Below are 21,075 nucleotides of genomic sequence, written 5' to 3' on the forward strand. Positions count from 1 at the left end.
CCTGGCTCCCTGTCCCATGCTCTGTCCATTAGGCCAAGCTTTATATGTTTGGGAATTTCTCATTCATTCATTCATTCAATAGTATTTATTGAGCGCTTACTTTGTGCAGAGCACTGTACTAAGCGCTTGGAATGAACAAGTCAGCAACAGATAGAGACAGTCCCTGCCATTTGACGGGCTTACAGTCTAATCGGGGGAGACTGACAGACAAGAACAATGGCAATAAATAGAGTCAAGGGGAAGAACATCTCGTAAAAACAATGGCAACTAAATAGAATCAAGGCAATGTACAATTAATTAACAAAATAAATAGGGTAATGGAAATATATACAGTTGAGTGGACGAATACAGTGCTGTGGGGATGGGAAGGGAGAGGTGGAGGAACAGAGGGAAAGGGGGAAAAGAGGGTTTAGCTGCGGAGAGGTAAAGGGGGGATGGCAGAGGGAGTAGAGGGAGAAGAGGAGCTCAGTCTGGGAAGACCTCTTGGAGGAGGTGAGTTTTAAGTAGGGTTTTGAAGAGGGGAAGAGAATCAGTTTGGCGGAGGTGAGGAGGGAGGGCGTTCCAGGACCGTGGGAGGACGTGGCCCAGGGGTCGACGGTGGGATAGACGAGACCGAGGGACGGTGAGGAGGTGGGCGGCAGAGGAGAGGAGCGTGCGGGGTGGGTGGTAGAAAGAGAGAAGGGAGGAGAGGTAGGAAGGGGCAAGGTGATGGAGAGCCTTGAAGCCTAGAGTGAGGAGTTTTTGTTTGGAGCGGAGGTTGATAGGCAACCACTGGAGTTGTTTAAGAAGGGGAGTGACATGCCCAGATCGTTTCTGCGGGAAGATGAGCCGGGCAGCGGAGTGAAGGATAGACTGGAGCGGGGCGTGAGAGGAGGAAGGGAGGTCAGAGAGAAGGCTGACACAGTAGTCTAGCCGGGATATAACGAGAGCCCGTAGCAGTAAGGTAGCCGTTTGGGTGGAGAGGAAAGGGCGGATCTTGGCAATATTGTAAAGGTGAAACTGGCAGGTTTTGGTAACGGATAGGATGTGTAGGGTGAACGAGAGAGACGAGTCAAGGATGACACCGAGATTGCGGGCCTGAGAGAAGGGAAGGATGGTCATGCCATCCACGGTGATAGAGAAGTCTAGGAGAGGATCGGGTTTGGGAGGGAAGATGAGGAGCTCAGTCTTGCTCATGTTGAGTTTTAGGTGGCGGGCCGACATCCAGGTGGAGACGTCCTGGAGGCAGGAGGAGATGCGAGCCTGCTTCTCCGTGACTACAGCCTCACTGCCTACCTCCCAGTGGCAGGGACAATGTTGAGTCGGCATCAGCATTCTGCAACTCCACCCCACTCCCCCAAACTCAAATTCAGCAGGTGATACTCCTTTTCCAGTATACTTGTTACTGATTCTTAATCAATCAATCAATCAATGGTATTTATTGAACAGTTACTGGGTGCTGAACACTGTACTAAGCACTTGGGAGAGTACAGTACAACAGAGTTGGTAGATACATTCCCTGCCCACGAGGAGCTTACAGTCTAGAGAGAGAGACAGATGTTAAAATATACAAATTATGAATACGTACATAAGTGTTGTGGGGCTAAGGATGGGGTGAATACCAAGTGTCCAAAGGGCACTCTTTACAACTGAAACAGAACAAACACATTCAGTATTTGATTCACACCCCTTCTGACCCTCCCAAAGAGCCAACTCCAATGATCTAATTGTGTGAAGAGGGTATTCTCTTTTATTCTGCTTCTTCTCTCCTGCCTGTTACTAAATTTGGCTAGGGACTAGCTATCTTAACCAAGGCCCCCTGCAGGTATTAATGCCTCTCATCTTTCCTATTTCTACCTGCTTCTATTATATTACAAGGATTCCCTACTTCCATGCCAACTCCCCCTGGGCTATAAAAGGTGGGTGTTTGGGGTAGGGATCTTAAAACATTGCCAGAGGCTAACATGGAGAAGCCAGTTGAAGAAGGGGTTTGTTGATGCACACTTTGAAGTTGGCAGTCCTATGGTAAATATGCTGGGTTGTAATGAATCATACCGCATATCTCTCTATTGGAACATCCACTTTCTTCGATTCATGTGGGTATTGATCCAATATACCATAAAGTACCTGCACAGCTAACCGCAACGGCTTCTATCTGCATATTGCCAGAGGCCCTGGGTGGTTCTTTAGAGCTGGACAGGATGGGAGATGAAATATTTACTTTTTGTTTTCAATTGCTAGTGGCAAAAGGATATTGATGTGGTGGAGACGGAACATTAAAAACAAAATTATGTTGGGAATAAAAAGCCAGCATAAATTAGAAGTGTTTGCTTCCTCTGTGGTTTAAAAGAGTTAGCATGACGCCAACCCCTTTTAACAGTGTTTGGGGATCTATTGGATGATAAATCACAGAAAGCATTAAAGACCAATGAGTTAGATGTGGCTAAAGGCCACTCCACAATAAATGGATGGTCATCCAGAGAGATGGTCCCAAGGGAGGTCAGACACTCCTCCTATGGAAATGGAGCAAGCTTCTATCCAGAATTATGCCTTACAGAGGTAAAGAGAAGGACTGTATGTGAGAGAGAACCCTGTCTCTGAACAGAGGGCCAAAAGGGCAGCAGCTCAGCCAGCTTTTCTGGGAAATATTTTGAAATCAAGTTTCAGGTTGAGGGGCAGGTAAGACCAAGTAGCTAAGGAGGAAATAGGGAACCAGGATTCCTCTGCTTACCTTGGCAAAGTCTGATATATCTTCCAATTATAAAATGTTGGGAAACAGCGTGGCCTAGAGGAAAAAGCATGGGCTTGGGGGGTCAAAAGAAACTGGTTCTAATCCCAGCTCTGCCACTCACCTGATGTGTGCTTTTGTGCCTACCATTTAAGTTCTCTGTGACTCAGTTTCCTCATATGTAAAGTGGGGATGCAATAACAGTTCTCCCTTCCACTTAGACTGTGGATACCATCTGGGACAGGGACTGTGTCCAACCTGATTACCTTGTACCTACCAAGACTTTAGTACAGTGCTTAGCATGAAGAAAGCATTTAACAGATATCATCATTATCATCATCATCAGGCAATTATATACCTTTAGAACTCCTCTGGACCCCCGGCTGCTCAGCCATGGTCTACCTCAGAAGCCATTTCTGCAAGGGAACAGTGGATCTTGAGCAACATAGTTGGCTGCTGGAATGATTGGGAGCCCAGAGCCTTGGGAGAGATGGCATCTTCCCATTCCTAGACTCTAAGCTCACTGTGGTTGGGAATGGATCTGTTTATTGTTGTATTGTACTCTCCCAAACACTTAGTACAGTGCTCAGCACATAGTAAGTTCTTAATAAATACGATTGAATGCATGAATGAATTCCTGCTCAGAAGAGCCATTTTGGAGTCAGCCTCGCATCCATAATAGTAATTCATAATAAATATGGTACTTAAGCACTTATGATGTGCCAAGTATTGTATTAAGTGCTAGCATAGATACAAAATAATCTTTCCCTGTCCTGCATGGAGCTCACAGTCTAAGAGGGAGAACAAGTATTTAATTACCATTTTACAGCTGAGGGAAAAGAGACACAGAGAAGTTAAGCACCTTGCTCAAGGTCACTTAGCAAGCAATTGGCAGAGCCAAGATTAGAATCCAGGTCCTCTGACTCCCAGGCCCATGTTCTTTCCACTAGACTAGACTGCTTCCCATCTTCCATCTCCTTTGTCTGCTCTTCCTGTTGAAATGGCCTATGATCTGAAAACAGTATCCTTTCCTGTCCTAGATTGTAAATTCTTTCAAAAATTGTAAGCCCCTGCAAGGCAGGGTCCATGCCTACCAATCTATTATACTTTTCCAAATGCTTAGTATAGTGCTCTGCATGCATTAAATAATCAACAAATACCATTGAGTGATTCATTACACATCATTTTCAGCTCTGTACTAGAGTCACAGAATTCTCTTTGTCTTTTTTAATGGTACTTGTTAAGCTCTTACAGTGTGCCAAGCATAGTACTTTGCACTGGGGAAGATATAAGATAACTGAGTTGGACACAGTCCCTATCCCATATGGGGCTCACATTCTAAGAAATAGGGAATAGACTTTAATCTCCAATTTCCATATGAGAAGATATTGAGGCCTTGTCTGGGTTGGCCTTGCCTGTGACTTTTCTGACTTCACAGACTTTAATCCTGTTTTCCTTCAGCCTTTGCCTTTTCATATTGAAGGCTCCTAATATTTTCAATCTATCTTCAAGTAGTAGGTTCTCCAATAATTATGGTATTTGTATCTACATGATAGATACTTGACACAATTCATTCATTCATTCATTCAATAGTATTTATTGAGCGCTTACTATGTGCAGAGCACTGTACTAAGCGCTTGGGATGAACAAGTCGGCAACAGATAGAGACAGTCCCTGCCGTTTGACGGGCTTACAGTCTAATCGGGGGAGACGGACAGACAAGAACAATGGCACTAAACAGCGTCAAGGGGAAGAACATCTCGTAAAAACAATGGCAAATAAATAGAATCAAGGCGATGTACAAAATGATCAGACACAGTAATATTCCCATGTAGCGGTCACAGCCTGAGGGGGAAGGAGAACAGACATTTAGTCTCCATTTTACAGATGAGAAAACAGAGAAGTTAAGCGACTTGGCCAAATCACATAGCAGGCAAGTGGCAGATTCAGGATTAGAGACCAGGTCCTCACAATCCTGTGCTCCTTCCACTAGGCCCTGCTGCTTCTCATGCCCCTGAACATCTTGACTGCCCTTTTCTATTTCTCTCTTGGCTCTTTTATGTCCCTCTAAATTGCAGGGACAAAAACTGCATGCAGGAATCCAAGTACAAGTGAATCATGTTTGTATATAGTAACTTTTTTCTTTCTTTTTCTATCTTCTTGATGTTACATAGGATTTTTTTTAGACTTTTGGACTATCATTGTTCATTATTATTTTGTCACATCAGGCAGACTTCATATAACCACATATATACATACTCCTATAGCCACATATATGTATAATGGTATTTATTAATAATAATAATATTGGTATTTGTTAAGTGCTTACTATGTGCAGAGCACTGTTCTAAGTGCTGGGGTAGATACAGGGTAATCAGATTGTCCCACGTGAGGCTCACAGTTAATCCCCATTTTACAGATGAAGTAACTGAGGCACAGAGAAGTTAAGTGACTTGCCCACAGTCACACAGCTGACAAGTGGCAGAGCCAGGAATCAAACCCATGACCTCTGACTCCGAAGTCCAGGCTCTTTCCACTGAGCCACTCTGCTTCCCCAAGCACTATACACATTTATTTATTAAGTACTATACTATACATCAAACACTGTTCTAAGTGATGGGGTAGATGTCTGTTAATCAAGTTAGACACGGCCCCTGACCCACATGGTTCTCACAGTTTAAGTATTGAACCCCCATTTTACAATTGAGGAAACTGAGGAACAGAGAAGTTAAGTGACTTGTTCAAGCTCCCACACCAGGTGAGTGGAAGAGTTGAGATTAGACCCCAGTTCTTCTGACTCCTAGGCCTATGCTTTTTCTCTTAGGCCATGCTGCTTCCTATATGTTCAGTTGCTTGGGCCATGGGTCTCTTTCTTTAATCTTGTCAAGATTATGAATTCTTAAAATCATTATCATTAAGCACATACTGTGTGCAGAGCACTGTGCTAAGCTCTTCATTCATTTTTCATTCAATTCAGTCATATTTATTGAGGACTTACTGTGTGCAGAACACTGTACTAAATGCTTGGGAAGTACAATTCAGCAACAGAGACAGTCCCTGCCCACAACGGCCTCATAGTCTTGAAGCAGGAAGGCAGACATCAAAACAAGTAAACAGGCATCAGTAGCATTATTATAAATAAATAAAAATATATGGATATATACACATCATTACTAAAATTAATATAATTTTAATTATAAATATGTACATACATACACAAGTGCTGTGGGGTGGGAGGGGGGTAGAGCAAAGGGAGTGAGTAGGAGCAATGGGGAGGGAAGGGAGAGCAGAGGAAAAGAGGGGCTTAGCCTGGGAGAGTATAGTATGGAAGAGTATGTGAAGACAATCCCTGCTAACAAGAATCTTACAATCTAGCTGATGAGACAGACTATAAAAAACATTATGGATAGGGGAAATTGCAGAGTAAAAGGTTATATACATAAGTGTCCTGGGGCTAAGGATGGGGTAGGTATCAATGTGCTTAAGGAGTACACACCCAAGAGCATTGGTGATGCAGAGGAGAGTGTGAATAGAGTAGAGAAATGAGGGGTTACTCAGGGAAGGCCTTTTGCAGGGTATAAGATTTTAGTAGGGCTTTAAAGAGGGGGACAGTTGTGGCCAGTCAGATATGGAGGAGAGAGTTCCATGTCAGAGAGAAGACATGGGTAAGGTTTCTACAGTGAAGCAGATGAGTTGGCATTAGAGCAGCCAAGAGAGTGAGTTATAGTAGGAAATTAGTGAGAATATAGGAGGGGGAGAGCTGATTGAGTGCCTTAAAGCTAATGTTAAGTTCTGTTTGATGTTGAAATGGATGGGCAACTACTGAAGGTTTTTGGAAACTAAGAGATGTGGAATGAACTTTTTTTTAAGAAAAAAGATCTGGGCAACAGATTCAATTGTGGCCTGAAGGGGGAGAGACAAGAGGCAGGGAGTTGAGTGAGAGGCTGATGCAGTAGTCAAGTAGGGTTATGATGAGTGGTTGATAGCCTATCATCATAATAATTATTGTTCTTATTAAGCATTTACTATGGGCCAAATCAGCAGTGAGTAAATGATAATCAAATAAGATACAGTATCTACCCAACACAAGGTTTATTGGATGAGATAGGGAGAGGAGGCATCTTTCTCCATTTTATATAACAGGAAACTGTGATTAAGTAATTAGCCCAATATCACACAGCCGGAGTCTCCTGATACCCAATCAAGGCCTTTTTCACTAGGTGACATTTATTAAAGACATGGTTTACAGTCTCTAGACTGTAAGCTCCATGTGGGCAGGGAGCATGATTTATACTCTCCCATGTGCTTATTACAGTGCCCTTCACACTGTAACTGCTCAATAAATACCACTGATGGGGTACTAATTGTGGCATTTGTTAAGCCCTTACTATATGCCAGGCACTGTCCTAAGAGCTGGGATGGTTACAAGACAATCAGGTTTGTCACAGTCCTGGTCCCACATAGGGTTCACAGTCTTAATCCTCATTTTACAGATGAGGTAACTGAGACATGGAGAACTTAAGAACTTGTTCAAGGTCACAGTGCCAATAAGCGGCAGAGTCAGCATTAGAACTGAGGTCATTCTGAATCCTAGGCTTATGCTATTTCCACAAGGCCATGCTCCTTTTCTAACAAATTGTCTAATAATGGAAAGATAGAAAAAGAGGTTGAAAAACAAATCCAGAGGGTAGTGTTGTTATTGAGAGGCTCACAGATGAGTTCGAATCCCAGCTCTGCCACTTGTCAGCTGTGTGACTGTGGGCAAGTCACTTAACTTCTCCGTGCCTCAGTTCCCTCATCTGTAAAATGGGGATTAAGACTGTGAGCCCCACGTGGGACAACCTGATTCCCCTATGTCTACCCCAGCGCTTAGAACAGTGCTCGGCACATAGTAAGCGCTTAACAAATACCAACATTATTATTATTATTAGTTTGTGATGCAAACTTCACGTCAGACTAAACAGGATATGGAAAGTATCTGACCTTTTGTGCTGTGGACCAGGACCTATTACCAAAATCATATTGGACTTCTAGAGCAGTTCCACCAATGCCCCTGAGGTACAGTGGCTAATATAAATGGGAAGAAAGAGAATGCATTATAATAGGATAGCCAAATAACTGCTCTATGGTGAGCATAAACTGAAATATAAGCAGGGGGGACATTAGCTTTCTAAAGACACAGCAATTCAAGACCTCAAATAGTCTGGCATAAAAGTAGACATTTGGGAGGCAACAGCAGCAGAGAAGTCAGTTTGGTGGCCAATAATCATAGATAGGATAATTATCAGGGAGCGGAATGTTTGGTAAGATTGTGACATCAAGAGGGAGAAATGAAAATGGAATAAAGCACTGTGGGTAACAAATGCAACAGTTCAATTAGGAGCAATACTCACATATACACAATGCAGAAGCCATTGTCAGCTCACAGTGGTTTTCTCTCAGACACGCCAATATACACCCACAAATCTCTCCATTTGAAAAATAATTTTGAGCCTCTAGGACACCTGGTCAATATGGGTCTTACCTGTGTGTGGTACTGTGATATGTGCTGAAACATACACATTACACAGACAAGTAGCCTTTTTTGTTTGCTCGTGTTTTTATGGTATTTGTTAAGCACCTATTATTGGTCAGGCATTGTATTAAGTGCCAGGGTGTATATATAAGATAATCCGGTTGGACACAGTCCCTGTCCTACATAGGGTACACAGTCTTAATCCCCATTTTTCAGATGAGGTAACTGGGCATAGAGAAGTTGTCTCACAGCAGACAAATGGTGGAACCAGGATTAGAGCCACTGTCCTCTTGGTACTTGTAAACTAAAATCAATAATGCCGATGTGTTAGGCTGTCATCAATAGTAATAGTATTTATGAGCACTGAGAGGGTGTAATGTATTAAACACTTGTAAAATACAACACAAATAAATGACAAAGAACACAAAGAAAAGAAAGTCCCTTCTCACAAGGAACCTACACTCTTAAGGAGTGGAATTCCCATGACCAGCCAAATGTACCAGGCCTGTGCAATCTCTAGAAACTCAGTTATTCCCTGAACTCACTCTAGACCAGAAACATGTCTACCATCTCTGTTAAACTGTACTCTCCCAAGTACTTAATGCAGTATTCTCTACACAGTAAGTGCTCAATAAATACTATTGACTGATAGTGATGATAATATTTCTATTTTCTCTTTTGTGCAGCTCATGATCTTCATTAGATTGAACTAATTCAGCCAGTCTTCTCCATCCATCTTTCAAAAGATCACCAGATTAAAGAGTGCCTAAATTCTTACTAGGAAATAAAGCCATTGGTCCCATAGTGATGGAAATGTTTCCACCAGTGCCGGTGACCAGCCTTCCATTGCTCTCTTGAGTATTCATAGTGACCATTGGGTCCTGCCTCAGGATGAGATTGGGTGAAGAATGAGAAGGGAGGCTGAGGGAGGTGAAAAAGAAAAAGTAGAAGTGAAATACCATTACTTCCCTGACCCCCGTCCCCCTGGCAAAATGCAATCAGTTACATTAGACTGGAAGCCCCTTTTGGGTAGAGAATGTTGCTTCTTTGTAATTTACTTCACAAGTACCTAGTTGCCTAATACAGTGCATTATATCCAGGGGTGCTCAGCAACTACTACTAGAAGTAGAATGGTATTGTAATATGCCAGTAGGCTATTATAATACTATTAAAACACAGAAGTTATGATCCTGAAGAACTTTACAAAGCAGAAAACTTGTTTCATAATATTCATGCCTCTGGAAACATTGTGCAGAAACACAAAATAATTTTTTTCCAACACTGCATCACACTGAGAAGCAGCATGGCTCAGTGGAAAGAGCACGGGCTTTGGAGTCAGAGGTCATGGGTTCAAATCCAGGCTCTGCCACTTGTTAGCTATGTGACTGTGGGCAAGCCACTTAACTTCTCTGTGCCTCAGTTACCTCATCTGTAAAATGGGGATTAAGACTGTGAGCCCCACGTGGGACAACCTGATTCCCCTGTGTCTACCCCAGCGCTTAGAACAGTGCTCTGCACATAGCGCTTAACAAATACCAACATTATTATTATATCTTTTTTAGTGGTATTTGATAAGCACTTACCATATGCCACGCACTATATTAAACATATGGGCAGATACAAACTTATCAGGTTGGACATGGTACATGTCCCACATGGAGCTCACAATTTTAATCCCCATTTTACAAATGAGGTATCTGAAGCACAGAGAAGTTAAGGGACTTACCCAAGGTCACACTGCAGACAAGTATCAAAGCCGGAATTAAAACCCAGGTCATTCTGCCTCCCAGGCCCTGTTCTATCCACTAGGTCATGCTACTTCTCAAGTAATGAGTAAAGGGGAAGAACATTTTCAAATTTCCCCATAGTGGTCTATCAAAAATATATAATTAAATGTAACTTCTTGTGGGGAGGGAATGTGTTTGCCCTCTCCACTGTATTGTACAAGCCCAAGCATTTAATACAGTGCTCTGTACAGAGTATGGCCTCATTGAATACCATCAATCAATGATTGATTGGCTGATTGAAATTATTATACCCAATCTTCATTGACTTCCTGTTTACCCATGACTCCTGGGATAAAGTGTTAGTACTGTGTAGTCACCATTTTATTAGTCTGATAGAAAGTTGTCTAACTAATCTGGACATGAAATATCTCTTAATATCAATTGTCCAGTTATTTCAGACCTCCAGAAATAGTTACACTGAAACATATAGGTAAGGGAGGCGAAATGAGGTTTTGGTGGCTGGAATGGTACAAGTTATTTATTACTGTATGACAATGTCTTTTCCCTACAATGTTTACTGGGAAGGTATGATTTTAAGCTTCCAGTTTCAAAAATAATCCACTGAGAAGAAAAGACTCTAATGTGATACAGTTATGGAAGCAAAGAACCATGCATTTGAAAATAGTAAATTTAAAGTGGTAATAGTATGAATAGCTCACCTTGAGTACTGGAAGGAACAGTTGGGTCTGAATTTATCTCCTAAAATTTCCCAGAAATGTCCCAGTCTATCTAAGTAATGAAAGCATATATCCAAGGAGCTAGGAAAATCAGAATGATAGTGAATTCCAAATTTTAAGAAAGATCGAGGAGACCATAACACTGATCTGATGAATGTCACTTTGGGTCATGCCATGTGAAGTTAATTCCCCATTGCTGTAAACAATTGATTCTTGAAAGAGTTCCCACTGAAATATACAAGACAAAAAGCTATTCGTGACTTAGTTTTGAGTGAAGCACGGTGGTTGTTGGAGGCAGTAAATGAGGTTGAGATGCTAAGACACAGTGATGGTAATATAATTAAGTTTGACATCCTCACTGGGGGATCATATCAGGAGGTAGTGCTGGAACACTAAACCTTAAGAAGTCAAAGCTAGAAAAAAAGAGGAAGCTAAAAATTGCCTGAAGGGAAAGTTATAAAATTAAAATCCTTAGAATCAGAAAGAAATCTATTTAAGAATAGCTTATGAGAATCCCCAAAGATTTTCCTTCTCCAAAACAACACAACTGGAAGCTCAAGGGAGTTACATATAAATATAAACACACCTCAGAGTGGTTAAATGGCACGTTCAGTAGTTTATTCAGGTCACAAAAAGTTTGCGTTAAATAATGCAAGTCTGATCCACATGATTTCAATTGCATAAGCTTTGATAAGTAAGAAATTCAGAAGGCAAATAAAATACTAAAGGATACCAAGAGCTACTGGCACAAAAACATATACAGGAAACATTCCAAAGAGTTATCAGTCCCACCCACATGTTCACTGATCTGAAGAATATGCATTGCTCAAAGTCTCCTTTTACCTATCTTCCTTCCTAGGCCTAACCATACCTTCTCTCTTTCTCTCTCTCTCTCTCTCTCTGCCTCTGCCTCTCTCTGCTCTTAGTTACTACCAGTTAAAAATATGCAAACCTCCGCAAATATTGACTTTTTTCCATGTCCACAATTGCAAGGAATAAATAAGAGAAACAGAGCTTACTACATTTCTTCTAGACTCCTATTCTTTAGTTCTTCTGTTCAGTTTACTTATCCTCAAGGGCAGGAACCTTGTCTTCTGCTTTTCTGGTAATTAAACACCTAGTACAGCATATTACAAAAAGACCCCTGCAGTCATCTTCCATTGCCCCATTGTTATAATGAATTATTTGGTATTATGCTTCACTATGCCTTTAACCTGCCGACTGATTATGACTACAACAGTTCTAACTATTTCTACTAGAAATTCAAGACCACTAGAAGCTGGAAGCTTTTGGATTAAGTTCCATTTCCAACAAGTGAGAAAGTAAGAAAGGAGTTGATGAAATTATTTCACTTTTGAAGGTCACCAACACCATTTCCCTTACATACAAATCTTAATACTCTGTTTCCTGGTACCTATAATTTAGTTTAGTTTTTACCTCTCACCCTAGATCATAAGATCCTTTAGGGAAGAATCACATCTACTAACTCTATTATACTCTCCCCAGCACTTCTTTAAGTGTTCTTACGCAGAGTAAATGCTCACTAAATACTATTAACTGGTAAATTAATGAACTGATCTCTGCAGAATCACCTGTTGTAGTTAAAGACTATGGGAAAATGGAGCTGATTACTAATCCATATTTGTATCAGTCAGAGCAGAGAACATATAGAACCCAGTTTTGAGGATGATGTGGAGAATTATGAGCCAAGCACCATTTCCATACCTGGAGCAAGCTAGAGTAAGTCCTTGAATAGAAAGTGACGAACCACCTCTGAGTAGAGTAAAATGACTTTTTATGGGAAAGTGTTCTTCTGTAACATTTTAGACAGTGATGACCTATTAGACAATACCACGTTAAGTGCAGAATATGCAATAGGTACCACAGTGCCAAGGGATCCTAAAAGGCATCCTTACTCCAGTGTGAAGGTGGAGGAAGAATTCATTTAAGATGGATGGAGGGCACCCCTAGGTCATGGAATATTGATCCCTTAACCCTGCATTGACATACGTTTGCCTGGGTGGGCAGAGGCACATTTTAGAAAAAGTATCAGTGTAGGGGGGATTCATTCAGAGTCAGAGAATGGACTTCCAAGTGGAATAGAATGGCAGAGAAGGAAATGGAAGGAATTCTAGATTTTGTACTCTTCAGCCCTATCTATTAGTTCAAGGTACGCATCCCCTCCTAGTGCTTAAACAAAGTAGGGCAGGAAGAAAGGAGAAAGGATGATTAATCAGGGTCACATCCTAGGCACTAAGACATTCAGGTATGGCTCTGTTACTAGACATTTTTGGAAAGAGTTAAGGAAAAGTCACAGAAGAGTGCATCGTGACTCACATTTAGACTTTCAAAGGCTTTTGAAAAAGTCCTTCATGGTAAGTTATTAAAGGCATTTGGTAACAGTGGGAAGGGGTGAAAATGGTCAAGATAAAAAAATTGGGCAAGAAATAGGAATCAAAGAATCAAAATAAACATCAAGTTCCTACTGGGGTAAAGAGATAGGAGAGAAGGAACTCCAGATTTCAGTGATTCATTAATAAACAGGATATGGGCTGGAAAAGTAGGGATAAGAACTATAGTTGCTTCCAAAGTATTCAGGACAATAGACAGTTGGAAGAAACCTCAGGAGAGTCTCAAACATCATAACAACAATAATAATAATGATAATAATAATTGTAGTGTTTATTAAGTGCTTACTATGTGCCAAGCACAGTTCTAAGCACTGAGATAGATACAAGATAATCAGGTTGGACACAATCCCTGTCCCACATTGAGCTCACAGTCTTGATCCCCATTTTATAGATGAGGAAATTGAGGCACAGAGAACTTAAGTGACTTGCCCAAGGTCACACTGCAGATAAGCGGCGGAGTCAGAATTAGAACATAGGTCATTCTGAATCCCAGGCTTATGCTCTTTCCGTTAGACTGATGTTAGCCAAAATTCAGTGGCATTAAGTGCAAGAAAATGCTTGGTAGAGTGAATTACTTAAGCTACTCTGTACTCACTGATGAATTCTGAAGTAATTGTTAACTTCTCATGGAACATATCAAGACACTACAGCAGATTGCTCAGAAAAGACATCCTGCTTGGCCTTCCATGTCACGTGAAAAACCAGCAAGATGTGTAGTTTTATTTAGAAGGATAGAGAAAATATTATTCTGCTCCTGAATTAATTGATGCCCCAGGCACGCCCCCTACCTGCAATGTATTTTAATGTCTGTCTCCTCCACTAGGTTGTAAGATCTGAATGATGGGGATCATATCTGCTAACTCTATTGTAAAAATCCAAATGTTGAAAACAGTGCAGGTTACAGAGAAAACACTCAGTAAAAACCACTGATTGATTCATTGATTCAGTCCTGACTGTTTCTGCACCAGAAAAATGTGGAAGACAGAATAAGTCCAGGGAATGATTAAGAACCATAGTTACAGACTTTGAATGGGGAGTAGAAGGGGTAATAGACACGGTTTGCTCTGTTTAGCAAAGGACGCAACATGGCCTAGTGGATAGAGTAAGGGCCTGGGAGTCAGAAGGACCTGGGTTCTAATTCAGACCCCACCACTTGTCCACAACCTGTGTAAATCACTTAACTTCTCTATGCCTCAGCTACCTCATCTGTAAAACGATGTAAATTCTATAAATGTAAAATAGGGATTAAGACCGTGAGCCCCATGTGGGACATGGACCATGTCTAAACCTGATTACCTTGTATCTATCCAGTATTTAGTTCAGTGCCTAGTACATAGCAAGTGCTTAATAAATATCATTGAAAAAAGAAAAAAGGAAGACAACCTACTACTTTGCTTTTGGTTAGCAATCAGGATTTTGAGAACACTATTGCTGACTCAGACCAAACTTGTTTTGGAGTCTTGGGCAAGTCATTTAGCTGCTCTGTTCACAAAAGGGGAAATGATAACAGCTACCTCAGAGGGACATTGCCCAGATTAATTAATTGACATCCATAAACTGTTAAGGGTTATATGACGTGTATCTACAAATTAATGCAGAGCAGAGAGAAGGATACTTGGACTTCTCCTCTTCACCCTCCTTCACAGAATTCCAAGATGAGAGAACCTTGCGTGGAATATATTTATAAAAAGAGAATAGGAAGCAAATAAATGGGAACTTTTTTCATATACCTAACTTAATTAAACTGTGGAACCCTCTGCCACAGGATAGTTTCAAGGCAAATGATTTCACCAGATTAAAAGTTAAATAGTGATAGAGGTTTATGTGAATGAGGACAAGATTTACAGGAGCTTGTGCAGAAAAAGAGCAGTGTTTTCCAGGACTGTAGTTTTGCTGAACCAAATTTGTTCTAATTCCTACGTGCCCATAGTAAGTGGGCTTCCTTATTTCTTTCTACTTGTGAATATAGGTAACCCTTGGGGAAGCATGTTTACTGTTTCAGGTCCATGGCGGGGGGCATTTTATACACCAGTGGGGCTTTTTAAAATTATAAGACTTATGACATTTATCTATCCAAATCATTGTCCTAAGCACCAGGGTATGCCCAAGATTATCATCAAATTAGACTGAATTACTGTCTCACTCAAGGCTCACAATCTAAGAGGCATGGCAACCAGAAATCTTGTCTTCATTATGCCACTGAAGAAACTGTGGCATAGAAAACATATGTGACTTTCCAAAGGGCACATAACTGGCCAGTAGGACAGTGGGACATGAACTCTGTGGTCACCCAACTCCCAGTCCTACATTCTTCCCACCAGGATCCACAGACCTAGTAGCAATTTTTTTTTATAATTTGGGCTAAAAAGACCCATTGACTTCAGGTGGCGAGACACATTTTTTTATGGTGTTTGTTAAATGTTACTATGAGCCAGGCACTGTACTAAAAGCTGTGTTAGATACAAGCTAATCAGGTTGGACATAGTCCATGTCCCTCAGAGGGCTCAGTCTTAATCCCCATTATACAAATGAGGCAACTGAGGCACAGAGAAGTTAAGTTACTTGCCCACAGTCACACTGTCCCTTGTCTTCCAATTGATGAATGGGAACAATGAGACCCCCTAATAATATGTCTAATTTAGGTGCAAAATTGAGGCTTCTATCCCCATGCCTGGGACCCTCTCTGTTTAGTCTTGAAAAAAAAATTTCCTTTTACTCTGTCATAATTTAGACATATATAAAATGAGAAAAACAGGACCTGCCCAATTATAGGGCAAGTTTGAGGGCTCTTGTGTCTTCATGGTTGGGTTATTTTCCTTCTAATCCTGGCTCTGACATTTGTTTTCTGTGTGAACTTTGGCAAGTCACTTAAATTATCTGTGCCTTAGTTGCCTCATCCCTAAAATTGGGATTAAGACTGTGAGGCCTATGCAGGACAAAGATTGGTTCCAACCTTATTAACTTGTATGTACTCCAATGTTTAGTACAGTGCCTGGCATTTAATAAGAACTTAACAAATATAAAAAAAATTGCAGTAGATTCTACAGTGTGATAAATGAGATTCTCAGTAGTTAGGAGCACTGAGAGTCCAAATATCATTAGCCTAATTGTATTGTTTTGCTGTTCAGGAATTAATCAGATTCACAATACAACTCTTCAAAGTGTACATGGAGAAATGTACAATCTAGGTAAACCATAGTAACCATGCATCTCTCCCAGAATGCCCCACTTCCATCTGCAATCATTCTGGTAGTGTATCCATAGAGCTTTCTTGGTAAAAATATGGAAGTGGTTTACCACTGTCTCCTTCCACACAGTAAACTTGAGTCTCCACCCTAGATTCTCTCCCATGCCACTGCTGCCCAGCACAGGTGAGTTTTGTCTTGAAGTAGATTGCCTTCCACTTGCTAGTCACTGCCCAAGCTAGGAATGGAATGAATATGTCTCTGCTTGACTCTCCCTCCCACAGCTGAGGCTGGTAGAGTACTGGAAACTCTCCAGGTGTGATACTGAGAGGGGAAATGTTCAATAAATACCATTAATTAATTGATTGATTTTTTTACCAATTGCATTTTTCCATTTACTGTTCTTCCCATTTTATTGTGTTCAATTTGTTTTGCCTGCCTCCCCCAATATGCTATAAGCTCCTCAAAGGCAAGGACTTCTACTTTTGTGACATAGTACTAAGACCTTTTAACAGAGCTCAGCATACAGTTACTGTGCAATAAATAGAAGTGATGATAATGATGATGGTGGTGGTGGGAATGACACCAATGCCTAAAATACATTTTTTCCAATAGCTGAGCTTTTAGGCCATTTCTCAGGGAAGACTGTGGTGAGTGGCATCCAAAGAGCTGAAAAAGGAATGTATGAGCTTTTCTATTTTCATAGAGATATGTTCCTGCAGATAGAGATGGGGGACAGGGAAGAAGTGCCTAGGTAGCTTCTCCTCCCTCACATCAGGTTAAAAAGTAAAACTCCCAGTGCATTGATAGGTGAAAAAAGTTGTGTATTCAAAAATATGGGCTCCCCATGCTTTTCAGTTCACATTTAAAAGTTCTTTCTATGACTGACAACCATGACAAGTATATCATTTCCTTGTCATTAGTCATCTATGACTACATCGACCTGATTGTTTAGGGTCTTGATTAAAATCTATAACATTGGGTCACCTATCAGAGCTGCCTTGTTCTGGAATCTCCCATTTTCCCCTTGGTATGAAGAGAATCATGGGGAATAGTGTATGAAGCAGTTGGGAGGAGGAAGAAGAAAGGGCTGCTGTTCCTTGGCATCAAAATGAAATGAGCAGAAGGGTCCAAGGAAAGCTCAGAGGGCTATCACCTCTACCTCACATTAATCACCTGCTCAAACCTGCAGCTGATCCTGACATTTTCCGAGTGAGAGCCAACCAAACATCTGCCATGCACTCTGCCAGCCTGTGCTTAGCTAAGGGGTCTAACTTTCACATTGATTCCCAGGAATGTTTGGGAAAGGAAAGGTCAAAGTGGATCTCAGAGACACAGGGAATACAGAGCCAGGCATGTTCCCTGAAAATAAGGGAGACATCTGAGGAGAGATGAGAGAGAAAATTGCATGCTAGAAAGCATTGTTCATTTGAACCTGTCTGAGGCAGATGGCAGTGGCTATCAGTGTCATCCTGAAGTCATTTTCAGAACCGTATCCTCATAGGCTTGGTCCTAAGTAAGGAAGAACACAGTGCAGACAGAATAACTTTGTCTAAGGGGGCTAGAGGTGAGTTGTTGAGACTGGACTTGGACTAAGTAGTAGTAACAGTATTAATTAAGCACTTACTTTGTGCACAGCACTGTTCTATTACACACTGGTAAAGAATGCACATAATTTAATTAAATATAGTCCCTGTCCTTCAGGAACTATGTATATGTGAATATGTCAGGGAGAGAGGTTTTGGGTACTCACATTTTAAGAGTATGAGATGGGAAGGGGGAGCTGGGGATGAGCGCAACAGAGAAATGAAGCAAACACTCAAACAGTACGAAGCTCAAGGACAGGTACATAAAACAAAAACAAAGATCACTAGGGGCTTTGGCTAAAAGAGAATCATTTCAGACTCCTTGTTGTTCAGAGACTAAGGCACATCCATAGTCTCAGAGACCACTAGAGCCACCACTCTTCCCAGGGTTTTGTGGAGGCTTAGACTGTAATAATAATAATGGTATTCGTTAGGCACTTACTATATGCCAAGCACTGTTCTAAGCCCTGCAAGTTAATCAGGCTAGACACAATACCTGTCCCATTTGGGGCTCAAACTCTTAATCCCCATTTTACAGATGAGGTAATTGAGGCCCAGAGAAGTTAAGTGATTTTCCTAAGGTCACACAGCAGACATGTGGCAGCCCTGGAATTACAACCCAGGTCCTTCTGACTCCCTGGCCAGTGCTCTATCTACAAGTCATGCTGCTTTCCTAAGGTTGTGGGTGCTTTACTCTTTCCCACCTGGACGGTGGAAGACAGGGTGGGATAGTGTCTCCCCAGTGGTGCGGAGAGCCAGTGTTGGTTCCTGGGGATGCTTCATGTTTCGTCTCATTGTATGTCAGAAACAGGAGTCCTCAGTACTGGGAGGGAAGGTAGGTGTTTCTACAGTTGGCTTTGCTTGTCCATGGTGGAAGGGATCTGAGAGCATGCTGCAGCAGTTTTTATCCCAGCTCAGCATGCACAGACTATGTCAAGAGCAGGGGCACTGAATGGCAGGAGGGAAGGCAGTAATTACTGTGTTGCTATGCTTGGCTACTGTGTAGAAGAGAGATGCAAAGAAAAGAGCATTGCTCAGAGCATCAGAAAATATGGGTGATTAACTCAAGCTCTATTACTCTAGTAGACCTTACAAAAATCTTAACTCTTCTGGGCCAGTGTCCTCTCAGGGAAGAAATCTGTCAATCAATCAGTGGTATTTATTGAGAGCTTACTATGTGCAGAACATTATACTAAGTGCTTGGGAGAGTACAGTACAATGAATTTAAAAGTAAAGTCAAACCCTTCTGCCTCTATCTTTTGAGGATTGCAGAAGAATTAATGGGTAAAAATAACCATGGAATTCAATAAACAGTTACTATGCACATAGTAACCTTCCACATTAGGATTGCAGTTTAAGATGGAGGGAGGACAGAAGGGATAATAGAAGTCTACATCATGGAAGAAAATGCAGGCAGTGACTTGGAGTGGCAGAAGAGAATGAGAGTTGGTAATAGAGTGAGCAATGCAAATCAACTCTCTTGTGCAAATCAACTCTCTTGTATTGTATTTTCCCAAACCTTAGTGCAGGGATCTGCACACAGTTAGTGCTCACTATACAGCATTCATTGATTGATTGACAAGCATAGAGGATGATGGGGAGCAGGAACTAAGAGGAGTCCAGTTCCAATTTATATTGGCTTAAGGAATAATCTCTCAAAGTGTTTATTTCCCAATTATTATCCTCAGCCTTTTAGGAGGAGCCATTGAATATCAAACACTGAATTAGAAGCTTTCAGGAAGAACTTTGGAGTAGTAGCCTGGCCTAGTGAAAAGAGAGCACAGGCCCAGGAGTCAGTATGGATTCTAATACTGGCTCTTCCATTGCTTCCTATGTGACCTTCGGCAAGTGATTTAACTTCTCTGTTTCAGTTTTTCTTTTGGTAAAATGGAGACTAAATACTGGTTGGTTCTCCCTTCCTTCTTAAACTGTGAGCCTTTTATGGAAGAGGGAGTGTGCCCAATCTGATTGTTCTGTATCTTCTCCAACACTTGGCTTATAGTAAGACCTTAAAAAATACAACATTTATCATTATAATTACTACTTTGTTATTATTACTATTGTTCAATCACTTGTATTTATTGAGCACTTACTGCATGCAGACCACTGTACTAAGTGCTTGGAAAGCACAATTTCCAAGAGAAGCAGCATGGCCTAGTGGCAAGGGCTCAGGCTTGGGAGCCAGAGGTCATGGGTTCCAATCACCTCTCCACCACTTGTCTGCTGTGTGACCCTGGGCAAGCCACTCCACTTATCTGTGCCTCTGCCACCTCATCTGGAAAATGGGGATTAAGACTGAGAGCCCTGTGTGGGACAACCCACCTACCCTGCATCTACCCCAGCCCCTAGAACAGTGCTTGACACATAGTAAGTGCCCAATAAATACCATCATCATCATTATTATTATTACAATTCAGCAACAAATAGAGACAATCCCAGCCTGACAATTGGCTCACACACATACCCAGCAGCCATTCTTGGGCACAGCTTCCAGAACATTAAGAACATTTCTTAAGTTAAGTTACAATCTAATAAAGGAGGCAAAGTAAACATATCCCAAAAGGAAACCTATTAGCACTTAGTACAAGCTTTGCACGCTGAAAGGACTCAATAAATACGATTGAATGAATGAATTTACAACCAATGACAGCTTCCCAGAGATGCAAGCATCATCATAAATGGTAGTTATTGAGCACTTACTGTGTGAATAGCACTGTACTAAGCGCTTGGGAGAGTATAATAAGTAGATTTGGAAGACATATTCTCTGCCCACAATGATGTTACAGGCACTGAATTACACTATATTACAGGCTGGCATTCAAACATATGAATGCTAAGTGTTCAGAGAGTTGAAAATCCCTGAATCAGGGCTTTCCAACCCATACTCCAAATGTAGACATATTCTAAATTCTGGATGTTCCACCTTGGCTTAGAAACTCCCAAGTGGCTTTTAAATAGGAAATACCTCCTCTCCCCTGCCTTGCCCTAAAATCAAAAAATAGCCAGCACCGTAAGCCATTGTTATCAGGAGAAAAAAAAAATGCTCAGAAGTTGAGATTTCAGCTTGAACAGAAGCCTTAAACAGAAATAATCTCAGTATCCAGTAACTTGGAATTAGGTCTGTATGGAGACTTTCAAAGGGAAGGAAGTAAAGGGAGAATGGAGGAGGGAACACCAGTTTATATCACAGTACTGAGTTAAAAAGGA

At 41.3% G+C, this 21,075-nt stretch overlaps 1 non-coding gene across 1 annotated transcript; it reads right to left on the minus strand.

The window, feature by feature from the left end:
* Nucleotides 1–16,478: 16,478 nt before the first annotated feature.
* LOC114811413 lies at nucleotides 16,479–16,616 on the minus strand. Its single transcript, XR_003759117.1, has one exon. It is a non-coding gene; the product is annotated as a small nucleolar RNA SNORA7 (small nucleolar RNA).
* Between the last annotated feature and the right edge of the window lie 4,459 nt (nucleotides 16,617–21,075).

Source organism: Ornithorhynchus anatinus, chromosome 4 (genome assembly GCF_004115215.2).
Source record: "Ornithorhynchus anatinus isolate Pmale09 chromosome 4, mOrnAna1.pri.v4, whole genome shotgun sequence".
Classification (NCBI taxonomy): Eukaryota; Metazoa; Chordata; class Mammalia; order Monotremata; family Ornithorhynchidae; genus Ornithorhynchus; species Ornithorhynchus anatinus.